Source organism: Mytilus trossulus, chromosome 12 (assembly GCF_036588685.1).
Source record: "Mytilus trossulus isolate FHL-02 chromosome 12, PNRI_Mtr1.1.1.hap1, whole genome shotgun sequence".
NCBI classification, from domain to species: domain Eukaryota; kingdom Metazoa; phylum Mollusca; class Bivalvia; order Mytilida; family Mytilidae; genus Mytilus; species Mytilus trossulus.
In genome coordinates, this window is record NC_086384.1 from 32,088,633 (window position 1) to 32,108,340 (window position 19,708).

General features: G+C 34.4%; 1 pseudogene; it reads right to left on the minus strand.

Moving 5' to 3' along the window:
• The window catches only part of LOC134692365 (methionine--tRNA ligase, cytoplasmic-like), a 131,970-nt pseudogene extending 114,456 nt beyond the window's left edge, over positions 1-17,514 (minus strand).
• Between the last annotated feature and the right edge of the window lie 2,194 nt (positions 17,515-19,708).

Here is a 19,708-nt window from a genome sequence, read left to right on the forward strand (position 1 = left end):
AATACATAAAACAAGAATGTGTCCATAGTATACGAATGCCCCACTCGCATTATTATTTTCTATGTTCAGTGAACCGTGAAATTGGGGTCAAAACTCTAATTTTGCATTAAAATTAAAAAGATCATATCACGGGGAACATGTGTACTAAGATTCAAGTTGATTGGACTTCAACTTCATCAAAAACACTAACAAATGATACCCCTTCAACAAGTATTAGGTAAACAGGTGGTTGATTATAGATGATGTGTCACAATATTTGAAACAAGAATGTGTACCAAGTACACAAATGCCCCACTAATTTGGCAGTAAAACTAGAAAGATCATATCATAGGGAACATGTTTACTAAGTTTCAAGTTGATCGGACTTCAACTTCATCAAAAACTACCTGGACCAAAAACTTTAACCTGAAACGGGACGAACGGACAGACGACGGACGGATAGACGAACGAACCAACAGACAAATGCACAGAACAGAAAACATAATGCCCATAAATGGGGCATAAAAATGGACAGTCATATTACTAAAAATGGTGGTACAATGTGTTCAACTTCACATATGCATGATGGCAAACAATCCTACCAAGTATTAGAGCTTTCTGTAAAATGGACTTAAAGAAGTTTCATTAGATAGAGATTAATACATGGCCTTTTCCATATCAGCCTGGGTATCATCCCGAGACGCCCATATCAGCCCGAGACGGAGTCGAGGCGCTGATATGGGTCGAGGGATGATACCCAGGCTGATATGGAAAAGGCCATGTATTAATCGCTTTATCATATACTTCCGACAATAGTTTTATGTAAGGCAAAAAAAACAACACCCAAATGCAACAACTAAAACAGTCAAAAACTTTATAAAGAAGTTAAGTTATAAGTCCAATATGCTATAATTGTCAACCAACAGCATCACTACCTCCATATATATGTACATTGTATGGTTACATTTCCTATAGAGGCATTTTGAAACATTGAATATTTGGAAGAGTTTCATGATCATTATTACTCCATGTTTGTTGTACTATAAAATGATTCATAATTGCCAATGGCATTTGTTAGCAAGTACTAAACTATCCCAACAAAAGGTCCCGTAAATTTTAACGTCATCAATATCTGACGTCACAATGGAAAAATAAACAACCGATACCGGAAACACCGGAAGTAACTTGCACCAGAAGCACTGTTATGGGTTTTTGCACGAGACGCCCCTGATATGGGTTATCAGACCGGGCTTATATGGGTTATCAGCCTGGGTGGGTAATTATGGCTTGTGTACTTCCGTTCGTTACACATATGCAAAAGCTATCATATTAATGCTAAGTATATGATAAAAGGTGTTATTGTTACAATATTAAAACAATAATGGGCAAAGTTCAATAACTCCTGTACAAATTGTCAAATATAACTGATAAAACATCACATTGACAAATAGTTGATCACATATGAATGCTTTAAGTCAAATGGTCCCTGAACATGTATGAGCTTAAGACAGAAGGATTGACAAATGGAGACCATTACATATCCTCTTAATGAGACCCACAGAAAACAATTACAACAAGGGGGAGTATTTACCTTATCAGTGTACCCTGACAACGGTACTTGTGTTCCCCATTTTAGATCTCTTATGATACATCTGGGCTTTAGTCCATCTCGTATCCAAGAGCTTGTAATTACTTTGGCATTATTTGTCCATGTGCCTGATTTGAATACTTTGTCTAGATGTTTATGCAGCTGTGGTTCAATCTAAAAAAAAAAGATGATCTTATTATTTTTCAAAAAGTAATAAATTATCAGTAGTTGCAAAATTATGTTTAAATTGTGCTTACATTTATTTTACCTCAACAAGGTCAGTGGCAAAAACAAATTTTTCTTTATTCTATATTTACTTCCTTTGAAAAATATATACAGTATAATGAAATCAATGAAATATAAACATCAATTGCCTTTTTTTATTGTTATGCTAAAAGCCAAAAGAATCAAAGCGCTGTAAGCACTGTAGGCAGTTAACCAAAAACCAAGGCAAACATAAATATTTTCAATAGCAACGTATATATATATCTACAGTACAAAAGTTATGAGACACAAATCAGACAAATTTTTACTACCACAGGGATCAATGGTGAGGTCTGACTCACCTGTCCATAGTAAATGTAAATGCCTCCCACCTTCACCCCAAGTCCATGATGTTTAAGTTTGGAATAAACTGACAGGTGTTAGGTCTAGCAAAGTGATATGCATATGTGACGCCTATGAGATTGACCTTGTATGTCATTCAATCTTTTTGAAATGACAAACAGGAATGAATATGGTTTAGGAGTTGGTATCTCAATCTTTTACAAGTTCTCAAAACACACACAAGAGGGTGTGGGGTGACCCTAGGGACTACCCCTATTTTTCATTTGATTTTTTATATTTTCCCATACATGAATATATATGGTTTAGGGGTGGGGATCTCGACCGTTATCAAGTTTTCAAACAGGAGGGGGTGGGGAACCCCAGTGACTTCCCCTATATTTCATTTAATTTGTTATATTGTCCAATACATGAATATATATGGTTGAGGGGTGGGGATTTCATCTGTTTCCAAGTTATCAAACAGGATTGGGTAGGGTGCCCCTAAGGACTCTTTCTATATTTCATTTGATTAGTTCTTTTGTCTCATACATGAAAATATATGGTTTTATTTAAAGGTGGGGATCTCGACTGTTTCCAAGTTCTCAAACAACAGGAGGGGTGGGGTGACCGCAGGGACTCCCCCTATAATTTATTTGATTTGTTATTTAGTCCCATACATGAGTATATGTGGTTAAGGGGTGAGGATCTCGACTGATTCCAAGTTCTCAAACAGGAGGGTGCAGTGACCCTAGGGACTCCCCCTATAATTCATTTGATTTGTTATATTGTCCTATACATGAATATTAGGGATGTCAAAAGATCGGAAATGTCATACTCGGGTACTCGCGAGTACTCGGAAGAATCTTAAACGTCTATTGAAAAGTTAAGATTTTAGTTGGATGCAGTATTTATGTTATTTATACCATTTATAAACATATTAAGAAAAACAAACGTACTGTAAACATAGCTTGGTCCTCTGTTTTTTTGTGTCAGTCAAACAATGAACTACCGATCGCCGTTTCTACAAATAACCTATCATAATAACAATTAGTGTTTGTGTACGTGTTCCTGAACCAATTTTCAATAAAATAAAAAATATTTGCGTATAAAGTCCGACAAAGTAGACAATATATTTTACATCTGTTCCTGAGGAGTTGGTATTATAATACGACTTGTTCATTAATTTGTCAACAACAATATTGGATTTCAAATTACTAGTGCTTTTTCGTGTTGCTCAGTCTTACTTTTTCTGTGTTATGCTTTTTTGCACTATCGTTTGCCTGAATTTATCTTTTTGGGTCTGAATGTCGCTGTCGGAATTCGCCTATCTTTAAATTGTAAATTAAACAACACTAGTTAAGTTTCAAATACAGAGTAATTAAATTAATTTACATGTCTTGATTAACAAACAAAGGTAAGTTTTTACGGCTTGTGATAAGTTAATTATTAATCCAAGAAAGTATTTATCCGTGTACAAACACCGTTGAAAATGTCTCTAATCAGCTGCATGGGGTTCATGGGGTTCACCCAGGTCACTTTGATTTTGTTCTTGTTTAGAAATAAGATATGGTCAATAATTTCAAACTAAAGACTGTTCGACTTTTTTATTTTTTGTTACCAGTAGTGTACATGAATGCATTTCCTCGGAAGGAAAGGACATTGCTGAAACTACTATAATAGGTAGTATCCTCAGGATAAACATATTTATGTTGTTAATTAATTTTATTTAGTATTACGCAGGGGATATTTCAACGGAACTAAAGTGAGTAGAAATGTGAAGAGAAATATCTCAAGATATATAACTAGCAAACGAGTATCCGAGTACTAAAACTGTACTCGAGTACTCGGCCTTCCGATCGAGTACCCGAGTATTCGAGTACTCGTTGACATCCCTAATGAATATATATGGTTTATGGGTGGGGATCTCAACCGTTTTCAAGTTCTCAAACATGAGGGGTGGGATGACCTTCAGGGACTCCCCCTATATTTTATTTGATTTATTATATTGTCCCATATATGAATAAATATGGTTTAGGGATGGGGATCTCGACTGTTTCAAAGTTCCCAAACAGGAGGGGTGCGGTGACCCCAGGGACTCCACCTGTATTTCATTTAATTTGTTATATTGTTCCATACATGAATAAATATGGTTGAGGGTGGGGATCTCGACTGTTTCCAAGTTCTAAAGCAGGAGGTGGTGGGTGACCCTAGGGACTTCACCTATATTTCATTTGATTAGTTATATAGTCCCATACATGAATGTATATGGTTGAGAGGTGGGGATCTCATCCGTTTCAAAGTTATCAAACAGGAGAGGGTAGAGTGCCCCAAAGGACTCCACATACATATCATATGATTTGCTTACATTCAGGTATCATATAATCTAGTTGCACTATATGTGTAAAATAAGAAACTTCCAGCTACTTTAACTGACCCATCAAAATTGAGGGGAAAAAATACCCATTGATATTGCAGTAATATGTTTACTCTTTAAAAGCATCTAACTTGCTTTACCAACATGTATTACTGATAAAGAAAATTTATACTGTCACCAGGACCATGTTAGATATACTGTTCCCAGCTGTCACAAAGACTCAAATTGTATTGGATTTTTGACATTAAAATTTGTCAAAAAGTAATTTTAAATTTCAGTACAAAATATTTTCTGTTTTTTCATTCTTTTACATATATCTTTTGGTTTTCAATTGTGTTTATATTTATTTACCATGCAAAGATGTATTTTGTCATCTGTCTGATTTTTTTAAAAGTTGATCGCCAAAACCCGGAATTACCCATATCCGCTTCTAGAATCGGATCCGATATTGTAATTTTCTTCTCATGTCAGCCTTTTTGTTTTCAATGTTGTTTTTGTCAGATACGATTTTACTCGAATTTACACATTATTTGTTGGCGATTTTCTGTATAAAGCTAGCGGTTGAACAAAATGAACATCGCTGTCATGAATAATAATGCTAAAAACAAGTTTTGAGATCGTTTATTAGGAGACTTTGCAAAGTTATTTTTTTATTTCCTCTCAAGATTTATCTCAAGTCGGGCATGTCGAGCGTAGCTAGTAACCATGTCGAAAGTCCGACTGCAAAAGTGGAAGGTTGCAGACCTCGGACAACCGCTAATTTGAACCCCTGCCTCTAAATTGAAAAGATACAAACATTTCGTCTTATAATTTAAAATAGCCATCAACAGCATGAACAGTGGAACTTATTTTAAGACTACTGACGTAGTTAACTACGTATTGACGACAAACAATATTCCTACGACTTTTGCCATTTGGGAAATCTAAACTACTTGTCTTTAGAGATTTTTTAAACATTTCATACATTTGTTCTTTGACAGCTTAGCCAAAATCTCGGGGGATAATAAACTACATAAAGATTCCTAATATGCCCTTCTTCCTATGTGCAACCTCAAAAATTTTTGATAAATCGACGATCATTTAAGGTTTTTCTGGTCATATTTTTTGTAATCAAGAATTAAAAGTATGAAAAAACTGTCCAATTAGTTATAAATAACATAACATCCAGCTAGATAATAACAATGGCACATATTTCAGCATTTATTGGGTAGAACACAAATCTAGGGTGCTCGCATAAGGCAGCTTAACTGCCTAAAAATGACTTGTTCATTATATGTAAAATTCAAATGAATTCTGAATAATGTAAACTAACTTATCTTCACAAGCAACTTTTTTTTTATTCACTACTTGAGCGAGAAGAAAAATAGAGTGAAGGTGAATTGTCGGGAATTAGTAAAACCCAGATGTCCTAACATAAATTCCTAAAAAAATAAGACTATCATGAAAATAAATCCCTGTGAAGTTAGCTAGAAAGGGCATAGCGCAAAAGAAAGTATCTCAGAAATATAAGTTTGGTTTACAGTATGTAGATTGATTTCTGATGTAGCTTTACCTTGTGCACATCTAAGAATAAATATTGTGTACTTTTGATGACTGAGATAGCTTTACATTGTGCACATCTAAGAATAAATGTTGTGTACTTTTTGTCAACTGAGACAGTTTTATTGTGGGTTAATCTAAGAATAAATGTTGTGTACTTTTTTCATGACAGATGTAGCTTTACCTTGGGTAAATCTAAGAATAAATGTTGTGTACTTTTGAAGATTGAGATAGCTTTAATTTACCTTGGGTAAATCGAAGAATAAATGTTGTGTACTTTTCATGACTGAGATAGCTTTACCTTGAGTAAATCTAAGTGTAAATGTTGTGTACTTTAGATGACCGAGATAGCTTTACCTTAGGTAAATCTAAGTATAAATGTTGTGTACTTTTGAAGATTGAGATAGATTTAATTTACCTTGGGTAAATCTAAGAATAAATGTTGTGTACTTTTCATGACTGAGATAGCTTTACCTAGGGTAAATCTAAGGGTGCAATCAAAAGTTTTTTTCTATGACGTCACATTTTGAGGGACCATGCATAAGTGACCCTTAGTGGTGGACTGATTAATAAAGGTACTTGTATAAAACTAGATATCACTGGAATCAGAATGTTCTCTAGTTTATAATGAAATAAAAATAATGCGTACTTTTAATATATTAAAAACATTCCATCCAATGAACATGGGGAAAAAAAGGTCTAATATTAACATAAAAAACTTGAAACCAGGTCATGTGCACAGCCATGAAGACATGATCCATGCACATTTTTCATAATCAAAACTGTATGAAATTTATAGGGTTTTACCTGGCCTTTCAAAAACATCTTGTTTCAGGGTACAGTCTCCTGCTCCGAAAAGAGCTACAGTGGCTGTAAATAAGTTTTCAATTTTCTTTGCCAAATAACAGGATGTTTACAGTGTTGTTTCCCCTCAAAACATGTATATTTAATATAATTTTCAAAATTATTTCAATCATTCAATCTGTTTTAATTGAAAGCTGATTAACTGATTTTTACAATCAACTACAAAAAACATGATACTTTTTCACCAATTGAGTAAAAAAACAGGGGTTTCCCTCCATGGTTATTTTTAGTATAATAAGTAAGTTATTAGGAATAACCCCAAGTTTTTTATACGAAACTGTTTATAGAACCTGTAAATGTTGTGTACTTTTGATGACTGATGTAGCTTTACCTTGGGTAAATCTAGGAATACATGTTGTGTACTTTTGAAGATTGAGATAGCTTTAATTTACCTTGGGTAATACTTAGAATAAATGTTGTGTACTTTTGATGACTAAGGTATCTTTACCTTGGGTAAATCTAAGAATACATGTTGTGTACTTTTGATGACTGATGTATCTTTACCTTGGGTAAATCTAAGAATAAATGTTGTGTACTTTTGATGACTGAGATAGCTTTACCTTAGGTAAATCTAGGAATACATGTGTACTTTTGATGACAGGTGTAGCTTTACATAGTTTACACTTCGGGTTGCGTAGATCTACGGCATTAATTAATTTTCCACAGCAGAAACAAACGTGTGTAAATCTTCCAGAGAGAACATACAAATATAAAACATCTTCATCAATAGTTTTTTTATATAAATCCTGACAAGCTTTTCATTCGAAATGAAAGGCAAAATTTTGTACAAATATGAAACATCGTGAACAATATTGTCTTCTGTATTTGTGTGACAGCTTTTAGATCAAAATATACATTAGAAAATTTACAAAAGAGTCTAATTAATTTAAAAAAATATAATAAGTGTTTTTGTACTTTTGCTGATATTTGATTTTAATGGTTTTACCAAAGTCTGAATTCAATCCTATAGAAAATTTGTAATTAGTTGAACAATCATTGTTAACCTTTACCCTTGAAATCCATAAAAATGGGTATCTCACAAATAATGAGTAATCCAAAGTAACCTACCTATTACAAGCTGTACAATGAAGTTGATCAATGCTGTCTTTCAATATAAATCCTTGATTGTATAACTTCCAGAATATATCTTGTGCTATACTGAAACAAAAAATGTATTGTTTTATCAATAATTGTTTCAATAAAAAAACTTACAAAGCAACTTCATAACACAATATTTAGCAGACCAGTATCGTTGTTTTATTACAGTTTTAAAAGTTTATAGACTTGATAGTTTTTTTTTAATTTTATGGGTTTAAAAATCTCCAACCTTTCTCTATGGCTTCTCAGAATCAGTAATTTGTTATCAAAATTATACGTCCATATTCAATAGTTTATACTGTAGAAAATCAAAGTGCTGCATAGCACCTGTGGAAAATTTGCAACCGTAGATTGTAATATTTCAAATAGATTGTAAATGTGTAGATTGCGTGGTTACCTTTTTTTCCTACTTAAAAAAAAACAACTTTATACAAGAAGTAATTGTAACAGGATGCTGCTACGAAGTCTCTGCCCAAACAAAGCTCTCAAAATTAGTCATTCCCTCGGTCGCCTGACATTGGGCAAAGTCCAATACAAATTGGTCTGGTCTAGTAAAGTGATATTCACAAGTGACGTCTAGGTATTATACCTGTATGTCATTCAAATCTTCTTGAAATCATGTACAGTAATATTCATGATTTAGGGGTGGGGATCTAGAACGTTTACAAGTTCTAGAACAGGCAGGAGGTAGGGGTAAGAGTGACCCTAGGTGACTAGCCTTTTATTTCATCTGATTTGTTTTATTATTCCGTACAAGAATATATGTGATTTCAGTGTCTGGATTTCAACAGTTTTCAAGTTTCGAAAAGAAGGGGTGGATCTTGATTGTTTACAAGTTCTCAAAACAGGATGGGGTGGGGTGACACCGAGGGACTCTCCTTATATTTCATTTTATTCGTTTAATTGTCCACTACAAGAATATATATGGTTAAGGGGTGGGGATCTCAATCGTTAACAAGTTCTCAAACATGAGGGGGTGGGGATGACCCAGAGGGACTCCCACTATATTTCATTTGATTTGTTTTGTTGCCCCATAAAAGAATACATATGGTTAAGGGTGGGGATCTCAACCGTTTACAAGTTTTCAAAAAGAAGGGGGGGGGTCACCCCTGTGGACTTCTTCTATATTTCATTTGATTTATTTGATTGTCCCACACAAAAATATAGATGGTTTATGGGTGGGGATCGCAACCGTTTACAAGTTCTCGTACAACAAGGGGGTGGGAGTGACCCCTGAAAACTCGCCTTCTATTTCATTTGATTTGTTTTATTATCCAGTACAATATATATGGTTTAGGGGGTGGGGATCTCGACCATTTCCAAGTTCTCAAACATGAGGGGGTGGGGCTGAAACAAAGGGACTCCCACTTTATTTCATTTGATTTGTTTTGTTGCCACATACAAAAATATATATGGTTTAGGGGTGGGGATCTCGACCGTTTACAAGTTTTCAAAAAGAAAGGGGTGGGGTTACTGACCCTCTGGAAGTCCTCTATATTTCATTTTATTTATTCCATTGTCCCATACAAAAATATATAATATGGTTTATGGGTGGGGATCTCAACTGTTAACAAGTTCTCAAACAACAAGGGGGTGCGAGTGACCCCAGGGGACTCTCCTTTTATTTCAATTGATTTGTTTTATTGTACCGTATAAGAATATATATGGTTTAGGGGTGGGGATCTTGACTGTTTTTCATTTCTTAAACATGAGGGGTTGGGTGGGGTGACCCCATGAACTCAACCAAAATTTAATTTGATTTATGGTCCTGTGATCATTACTGAAAACCATGTGTGTCTGTCACTTACTGTTTTCAAGTTATAGTCATTTGAAAATTAAAAAAAAAAATCCCAAAGTGTTCTATAGTTAATTCATCCCTTCTATTGGCCCCTGAAAATACACCTAAATAGACCACAAGAAGAAAAATAATAAGAACTGAGCTAAAACTTTGTGTAGGAAACTTAATTGCAAGTAGTATAAGTACGAATTTTGTTATAGTCAAATTTTCTAATGCAGAATATGTAAAAGGCCGAGTTTGTTGTGGGGCGAGATGAAATACCATGATACTTTCGATTCTCTCTGGCTTTTACATGTTTATTAAACATTTGTAAAAATCGTAGTCAGCATTGAAAAATCTTCATTCATGAAATATATAAACACGGTATTAATTTTCTCTTCAACCGCAGGGAGGTAGGAAACCTTTGAAACCGGGATTATAGTACTCCTGTTTGGAGGCACACATATATGGATTTGACGCATGTCTGAAGAATACCGATAAAAGCATAACCTAGAAACTGCCGTCTCGTTTCGTAGTAATATTTGTGGTTGCCATTTTCAAAACGAAGTTTAATTATTTGATTAAACGATGAAAATTCAGTACATTTTAATTCAAGCTGTATGCTATCAAAATAGAAGAGCTCAAAGTTTCAAAAGCATCTTTCTATTATTAGTTTTCAAACACCAGTACTACATTATCTTCAAGCTAGGACACACATCCTAAAGTAAGATAGTCTGTCTCACCGGAAGTTAAGGTCGATGCCTTAAGAAAGTTTATTGCTATAGCAAGCTATAGCAAACTTTCCAAAAACTGGATGTTTCAGTTACTTATTTTTTTATAACTTAGAAAGATAAACAAGAGTGCACACGCTGAAATGTCTCGCCTTCTTTACTAATCATTGATATTATGTTGATAGTCCTAAATATAAAGCTTTATTACACCTGTCACATAAACATAACATTAACCAAGAAAATTAAACATTGACCAATGAACCATGCAAATGAGGTCAAGGTCAGATGAACCATGCCAGGCAGACATGTACAGCTAATAATTCTTCCTTACAACAAATATAGTTGACTTATTGCTTATAGTTTAAGAAAAACAGACAAAAACACAAAATTTTAACACTGAGCAATGTGAAAATGAGGTCAAGATCTAATAAAACCTGCGCGACTGACATATAGATCATAAAATATTTCCATACACCAAATATAGTTCACCTATTGCATATAGTATTAGAAAAAAAGACCATAACACAAAAACTTAACTATGGCCACTGAACCATGAAAATGAGGTCAAGGTCAGATGACACCTACCAGCCAGACATGTACACCTTACAATTATTCCATACACGAAATACAGTAGACCAATTGCATACAGTATAAGAAAAACCGACCAAAACACAAAAACTTAACTATAACCACTGAACCATGAAAATGAGGTCAAGGTCAGATGACACCTGCCAGTTGGACATGTACACCTTACAGTCCATCCATACACCAAATATACTAGACCTATTGCTTATAGTATCTGAGATATGGACTTGACCATCAAAACTTAACCTTGTTCACTGATCCATGAAATGAGGTCGAGGTCGAGTGAAAACTGTCTGACGGGCATGAGGACCTTGCAAGGTACGCACATACCAAATATAGTTATCCTATTACTTCTAATAAGAGAGAATTTAACATTACAAAAAATTGTAACTTTTTTTTCAAGTAGTCACTGAACAATGAAAATGAGGTCAAAGACATTGGACATGTGACTGACGGAAAATTTGTAACATGAGGCATCCATATACAAAGTATGAAGCATCCAGGTCTTCCACCTTCTAAAATATTAACCTTTTAAGAAGTAAGATAACGCCACCGCCGCCGGATCAGTATCCCTATGTCGAGCTTTCTGCAACTAAAGTTACGTTGCAGGCTCGACAAAAATTAAAACCTGGTTAGTTCTTATATACCTGCGGCTTTCAAAATATTTGGCTTTAAGCATTGCTGATGTAGGTAAATCCATAATCATGATTTGGACGTCTAACATTCATAAAGTGTTATTTTCATTTTTTGGCGTAAAAGGACAGCAAAAGTTTTTGCTACCTAAAGGTGCTTTGCCATGTGACACTTATATTATCAGGTATCAAATAGGATGACCAAATGCTTCTATTTTTATGATTTTCTGTGTAAGAGATAGAACTTATTCAAAAATTTGCTTCTATTATGTGTGAAACATCAGATCAATGTGACATTGTCCCAAGCGCTAGAATGAACTTCTATTTTTATGATAATGTATCTTCAAGATAGATCTGAAACATATCTGAGCTTCTATTTGGACCTGCAAGATGTATAATTACAAATGAAACGTCCCGTCAATGTTACCTTGTCTGTTCTTTGATTGTTGTCCTGCCAAAAAAGTCACAATCAAAATTGAACCAATCATAAATTTCTGTATGTAACTTGTTATATTTATCACAGATCTGTTGTGGCGTCAGCTTTTCCTCAATGGCCTTAGTTTCTGTAGCAGTCCCATATTCATCTGTACCACAGACATATAAACAGTTATATCCTCTCAGTCTACAATATCTATAACAGGAAGAAATAATACAGTAGAATCAGCCACATAATTAAAAGTTGCATACAGGCTAACAGAAAAAAAAAATCTTTCTTTAAAGGTAAAACACTGACAAAATCTAGCAAATACCATCATAGTTGTGGAATATGACTTAAGCTCAAGATAGAAGTACTATTCCCAGGTTGTGAGTCTATAATTCATACAATAGTCCTTTTTCTTTGTAATTAGTTTGTCAATGGCTGTACAGTCTTCTGTATATATCAACTTTGTGTTATAAGTCATAGTCCCCTGTATATTTCATCTTTTTAAGGCTGTAAAGTCCCTCATTGACATCTTATTTTTGTTAAAAGCTGTACATTTCCCTATATATGTCCAAGTTTTTCTTTGATGACTGTATAGTCCCTGTAGATATCAAGGTTTTTGTTGGGAGTTGAATACGTCACTATTGAATACAACTTTTTGTTGAAAGCTGTACAGTCCCCTGTAGATAAAAGGTATTTGTTGAATGCAAAGCAGTCCCCTGTAATTAGGAAATATTTGTTGAAAGCTATATCATCCCCTGTAGATACACATTTTTGTTAGGTATTTATGGATGGCAGTACAGTACCCTGTTCATATAAGACATTGTTGAAAATATTCCCGATCAACAATTTAACATACCTAGAGAAGACATCAGCACTAAGTACACAACCAATAATATTACCTATTAGATGTGGCACATTGTTTACATATGGCAGTTCACTGGTAATAAGTATGTTTCTTTCACCCTCTTTTGGCAATCTGTAAATAAGAAAATTAACATGGTTGATTTGAATCAAATAATAACATAGATACATAATTAAGTGAAATTTTACAAGCTATATTTTCATTTTATTTCATCTTCATTCAAAAAAGATTGAAATCAATATGATGAAAAAGATGGGATATAGTCTATAAATCCATGGCAACAAATGCTAACATGCGCCTTACAGTATTATTATTGCTGTTCTCCAACCCAGTCAGTTTTCAGCATGGAAAAAATTGGTAGTGGCTATTTTGCCGGCACTGATTAAAATATCTTAAAACTCAAGCCGGCAAAATAGGATATTTCTATTGAATTAAGATATTTTAATCAGAGCCATCAAAAAAGCAAATTGCAAAGGAGTATAGGTTCAGTACGACCCCTTTTTGGCACCAAAATATAGCAGTTTTACAAAATTGTTAAAATGTAATCTTTTATTTATCTTTTGGAAAGTAGAATGCTTCTGCTCCATAAGTATTGGCTGTTTTTGACAATACAATGCACATATATCGGGTACTAGGATCATTAAGTCATGCTAAATTACTGAAATCTTCACAATTTTAGCATTTTAGTTAAATTTTAGACGGTTTCCGTCTTAAATGAATGTGGCCGCATTCGTGTTCATTCTTAATATTGAAATGTAAGTTGAATTTGATGATAATACATAAATATATAAAGGTTGAGGATGAACACGGATGCGCACACTTTCAGTTTTGACAAAAACCATCTGAAAAGTGACGTTTTTTGGCATATTTGATAGATTTTTCATATTTAAGCTTGAATCGGAGTGTTTTCAATGACTAAATCAGTTAAAATCCTTCACATAAACTACTTGAATCAACTGAAATAGACACTTAAGTGTTTAAAAAGTGTCCAAAATCTTTTGTCAGATGGACCGGAAATTTGAGGCCAAAATCGGCCATTACCTTTGCTATTTTGCCAGCACTTATATATAGCCACTACCAAAGTTTATACCTCATTACAATTTCAAGAATTATCCTCAGCTTGTAGCTCAAGTATTTTTCATCAAAGTGCAAAAATGATATTGATTGTAGGAAGAATTTCATTCTAGTATTAAAATGAAATATTTTTACTATTACTTTTCCAACAGTCAATATATATTTTGTAAACCTAAAAGGCTTCATATGTACTTACATTGGATGTTTACGATCCAGTGGTTTTGGACATTTACTCTTCCCAGAATTCCATGCATCTACAGCTGCTGCCAACTCTTCTTTTGTTACAGCTTTGTGTGATGTTACCTATACAAAAATAAGTCAAATGCAAAAAGCTGTACAAATATTTGTTTGTTCAAATTATTACTATGGCTGATACTAAATATACCACTATAAATATTAAAATTTTTCATTGAAAAGAAGATATCAAATTCATTTTGCAAGAAACTTCCAAAATAAAACACAGTTATTTGATGACAAAACAGGCGTCTTTGTTTAACATAAACTGTTAGGTTGGTTGTAATTGGGTCTAAGTTCCATAGCTTCTGTAACAAAATGATATATAATATGGTTATCTACATATGTTGGCAAACAACAGTACCAAATGTGAAATATGTCTTCAAAATGGACTCTGAGGAGGTGAGTTCCTAAGGTTTTATTGTTACAATACTTAATAAGAGAAGAATGTCTCCATAGGACACAGATTGTAAATATATGGCAAATTCCGCATATTTTTCCAATTTATACAAGGACATGACTAGAGAAAGGCAAAAGTGACCTCAACCAAATTCAAACTTCACCTCAATCTAACCAATGTCAGGCCAAAAAAAATATGATCTGACCGGTTCTGAGTCATCAAGCTACGGCAGGGTATAGCAAATCTGAAATCATGATGCCACATCATCAGGTTTTACAGAGAAGCTGAGCAAGATTATGCATGAGCAAGAAAGACTGATACAAATTGGTACCTGTATTTCCTCTGGTTCAGCTGCTTTCTCTACTGATGAGGAAGAGGCAGTGGTGGAGGTTGTGACAATAATGATTCCTAAAAAACAACAAAACTGGACTGCTTCACTTACAGTTTTTAGTAATAGTTGAGTTGTTCATTTTTTATCTGACCCTCTTTATAATCAAAGAGCAGATTGTTCTGACGGATATGATTGCCATTGTTTTCATTGATACATGCATTAGTATTATTTTCAAAAATAATTCAACTGCACGTGTAAAATGCTCGTAAAATGTAATTTACGTAATCTGAATAGTTATTCAACTTTAAAAATAGCCAATCCTCGATACAAGTGTATGAACAATGAACTTATTGTGTTTTATTTTTGTACTATCAGTTCCAAGTTTACTTTCCACAGCAGTCACTGAGAGTGAGAGAAGAGAAGGTATTTCACTTCGTACCTTATCAACTATTTTCCCACGTGAATTATAGGTGGAACCCCATTCCTAACTCTTTAAATATTTAATTTCTTTTGGGTCAGTGGGCAAGACTCCTTTCCGTGCACATTCCTCTATTTAAATTGCGATCGGTTTTAATATAATATGAGGTCTCGACAGAACGAGTTAATTTTTCTCAACGTATCGTGGTTTGGCGGGAGACAACTCAAAGCATTAATATGGAAGACTCCATTTTGGCTGAAGGGGTGTTCTAGTTACACCTTCACATTGTGGACTACATTTATTTTAATTTCAATAATGCATATGATTTAAAATCATGCAACAACAATAACCCTCAATAGCAGACAGACGTAGAAAGGATCTCGTGAGTTTCAAATTAATCAATGCAGTAGGGAATCCAGAGCAACCATTCAATCTGATACTCCTTCAAGTCAAGAAAACTTGCGGGAATTTCTCGTTACATTGAAGACCTGTTGGTGACCTTCTGCTGTTGTTTTTTCTATGGTCGGGTTGTTGTCTCTTTGATACATTCCCCATTTCCTTTCTCAATTTTATACACATGCGCATACTTACCTAAATAAACCCTAGACTTGTCATGTAGCAAGGGCGTATATAAATTGTTAATTAAACGACCTCCATTTCTTTATGGAAGTACAATATCAAAGATCAGTTTCGTAACGGTGACATTTCTTATATGACAGAAATAGGTTTATCGAACGGAATAAAAAAAAAAAAATATTTCAGTCAAATATTAAATCTAGAGTTTGTTCGTATTAAGTTTGTTCACAAACTTTTCAAAAATCACAGTTTTGGAGGGATGGGGGGTCGGGTTATGGTTTTTGGTACTTTTCATAGTCAATCTTTTCAATATTTCAACATGATCCTATGCTTCGATCGGCTTTCCGTTAAAAAATTGACCCCAACTGGGCCAGTACTTTTGGGCAATTAAGCCTGTAGTGTAAAGTCTTTATCTGTTGTAGTTTGGGAGTTGGGGTTAACTCGGGGTTAGGCTTTACTCGCGCACAAACGTTTCTTCAGTGAGGTCGGAAAGTGCAGCCATACATTTCAGTGATACCAATAAGTTTTTATCCTCAAGATTGCCTTTCCATCTTTTAGGAACAGTTAACTTTATGAAAATATCTATATTCAAATCCATTCTACATCAGTTTGAAGATTGAAGTCAAAGGCACTTTTCATACTCTGTACTTAGAAATAGTTTTTGAAATTTCTGACCACTGCGCAGTCACAAAACAGGGCAGACATGCGCAGAAGAGAGAAAAGGCACCTCACTAACCCTCGTCAAAGTACACTACCCTGTCCCAATCTTGACCCTTACCCTAACCCTAACCCTAACCTTTACCCTAACCTTAACCCTGACTCTAACCCAAACACTAAACCTAACCCAAACCCCAAATATGTTGAAATTGTTGTTTTGGATGCCTTACTCCATCTCGGAAAGGGTAAGTCTAGGAGGGTAACCGATTGGATTTTCGTATTAAGTTTTTTCACAAACTTTTAAAAATCACAGTTTTGGAGGGATGGGGGGTCGGGTTATGGTTTTTGGTACTTTTCATAGTCAATATTTTCAATATTTCATTATGATCCTATGCCTCTATCGGCTTGCCGTTAAAAAATTAGTCCCGTTAGGGACAGTACTTTTGGTCAATTAAGCCTATAGTGAAAACCGCAAGTCTTTATTTGTTGTAGTTTAGGAGTTGGGGTTAACTCGGGGTTAGGCTTTACTCTCGCACAAACGTTTCTTCAGTGAGGTTGGAAAGTGCGGCCATACATTTCAGTGATACCAATAAGTTTTCTTCCTCAAGATTGCCTTTCCATCTTTGAGGAAAAGTTAACTTTATGAAAATATCTCTAGTCAAATCCATTCTACATCTGTTTGAAGATTGAAGTCAAAGGCACTTTTCATACTCTGTACTTTTTGAAATTTCTGACGCATGCGCAGTCACAAAAAAGGGCAGACATGCGCAGAAGAGAGAAAGGGCACCTCACTAACCCTCGTCAAAGTACACTACCCTAACCCATCCCTAACCCTAAACCCTAACCCTAACCCTAACCCTAACCTTACCCTAACCCTTACCCTAACCCTAACCCTAACCCTAACCCTAACCATAACCCTAACCCTTTAAAATTGTAGCAATATTTTTAACATTTACTATAAATAATTTCCTTAGAAAATTAAAATTATTTCATTCAGTTTATGATACAAGGTAAAAAAAAAAATAACAATACTCAGCCAATGTGTGATAGACAGGAGTTAAACCATCCTTCTGAAATTGAAGATATGTTTTCGTAAAAATAAGAGAGATTGTATGCATGTACATGTAGCCTGGTGATATCCTCGGAGACTAAAAATCCTCTAGAAGAGGTATTGACCTATTGGTAGTAGTAACAAGGAAAGTAACACCAAACGACATTACACTTAAAGGATTCAACAAATCTAACTGCATTCGGAGTAAAATTAGATGTTCAGATTGGGTTAGTGTTTCCCAACCAGTGTCAACAGATAAAGTCCACTATTTGGTCTCGAAAATAACTAATTGAATCTGTGTGCCAATTTAAGCACTCTCTGTGATATCACATTGGCCAATTTTTGTTTTTTAAAAGAACCAAAGAATCAATCAGTTATTTTTAAATTAACTATAATAGTTAATTTAAAAATAACTGTTTGAATCTGTGTGCCAATTTAAGCACTCTCTGATATAACATTGGCCAATTTTTTTTTTAAAAGAACCAAAGAATCAATCAGCTACCTTCGTATACAAAACTGGTTGTCCTTTTCATTCATGGTCAGAATCCGACAATCTCACTGTATCACTGTCGACAGTGGCTAAGGTTACACGAACATCAGTACAAAACATTTGTCTATATGAGTGGAATATTCTTTCACCGGACTGAACATTAATGTGTTGGTTACTATTTAGCAGTACTCTGTTAGACACGTAACTCTACATAAATACATGTGTGTGTGTGTTAAATATTTCTCTTAATGGAGACTTTCAAAGCCAATTGTATAGTACGTGTTAAATTTTTATGCGCCCGTTTACGTGACGTATTATGGTATATCGTTATCCGTCTGTCCGTCCGTCCGTCGTCAACATGTCGGACACTTTAACCAATTGGCATAAAACTTGAATTGTTTATATCTATTGACATGAGCTCCCTTTCGTTTTTTTTATGAATTTTAGATTTTATGTTTCTGAGTTTTATTCATTAAGAAAGGGGATTTATCAGTTTTCGGACAATAACTCAATAATGCTTTCAGCAGTCCTCATGAAACTTTGGTGAATTGTTCATATCTATTGATGTATGCTCCCTTTACAATTTTATAGATTTTCGATTTTTCGTTTCCGAGATATGGTGTTTTATTCATTAAAAAAATGGTAGATTTTCAAGTTTTCGTTTGAATTGTTTTACATTGTCATTTTGGGGCCTTTCATAGCTGACTTTGCGGTATGGGCTTTGCTCATTGTTGAAGGTCGTACGGTGACCTATAGTTGTTAATTGCTGTGTTATTTTGGTCTCTTGTGAAGAGTTTTCCCATTGACAATCATACCACATCTTCTTTTATTATAGGCATAGTGTTCGATAATTCCCAGATTATTTGACGTCTAGCGGCCTTATTTTTAACTTGCTGGTCCTACATCTCGCTAACGACACTTTTAAGAAATACTACAAACTACAATTTTTTTTTGTGCCCAAATGATGCTAGTCTGAACAAAGCATTAAGGTAAGATTGAGAAACATGTACATTATAATACGGTGCTATATTTTCTTTGAGTTCGACAGCCAGCAACCGATGTAAAATTTTGGATGATTTTCAACTAGCATTATTTTATTAACGTTTAATATTTCAATAAATATGATTACTCTACGAATCACTCGTTTTCATGCCCATTCCCCCCCCCCCCCCCAAGTGAGAGTCGTTAGATGTCAAAGGAACATTTGGGAAAGATGGACGACACTTGGATAATTTCAGTCGTCACATGTGAAATAAATAACGATTTCAAATAGCACTGCACACATAATTTACGTCCAGTGGCAAGTTTAATTCATATTCAGAACTAGAACACATTAATTTTGACCCTGCTTTGTATTAACCCGACAGGCTGAGCCGGATAAATACAAATATGAAATGAGATGTTTTATGTATTATTTATACATGTAGTATAGAAGACTATATTTATGATGTTTCATGCATGTGATATGAGAAAACTGA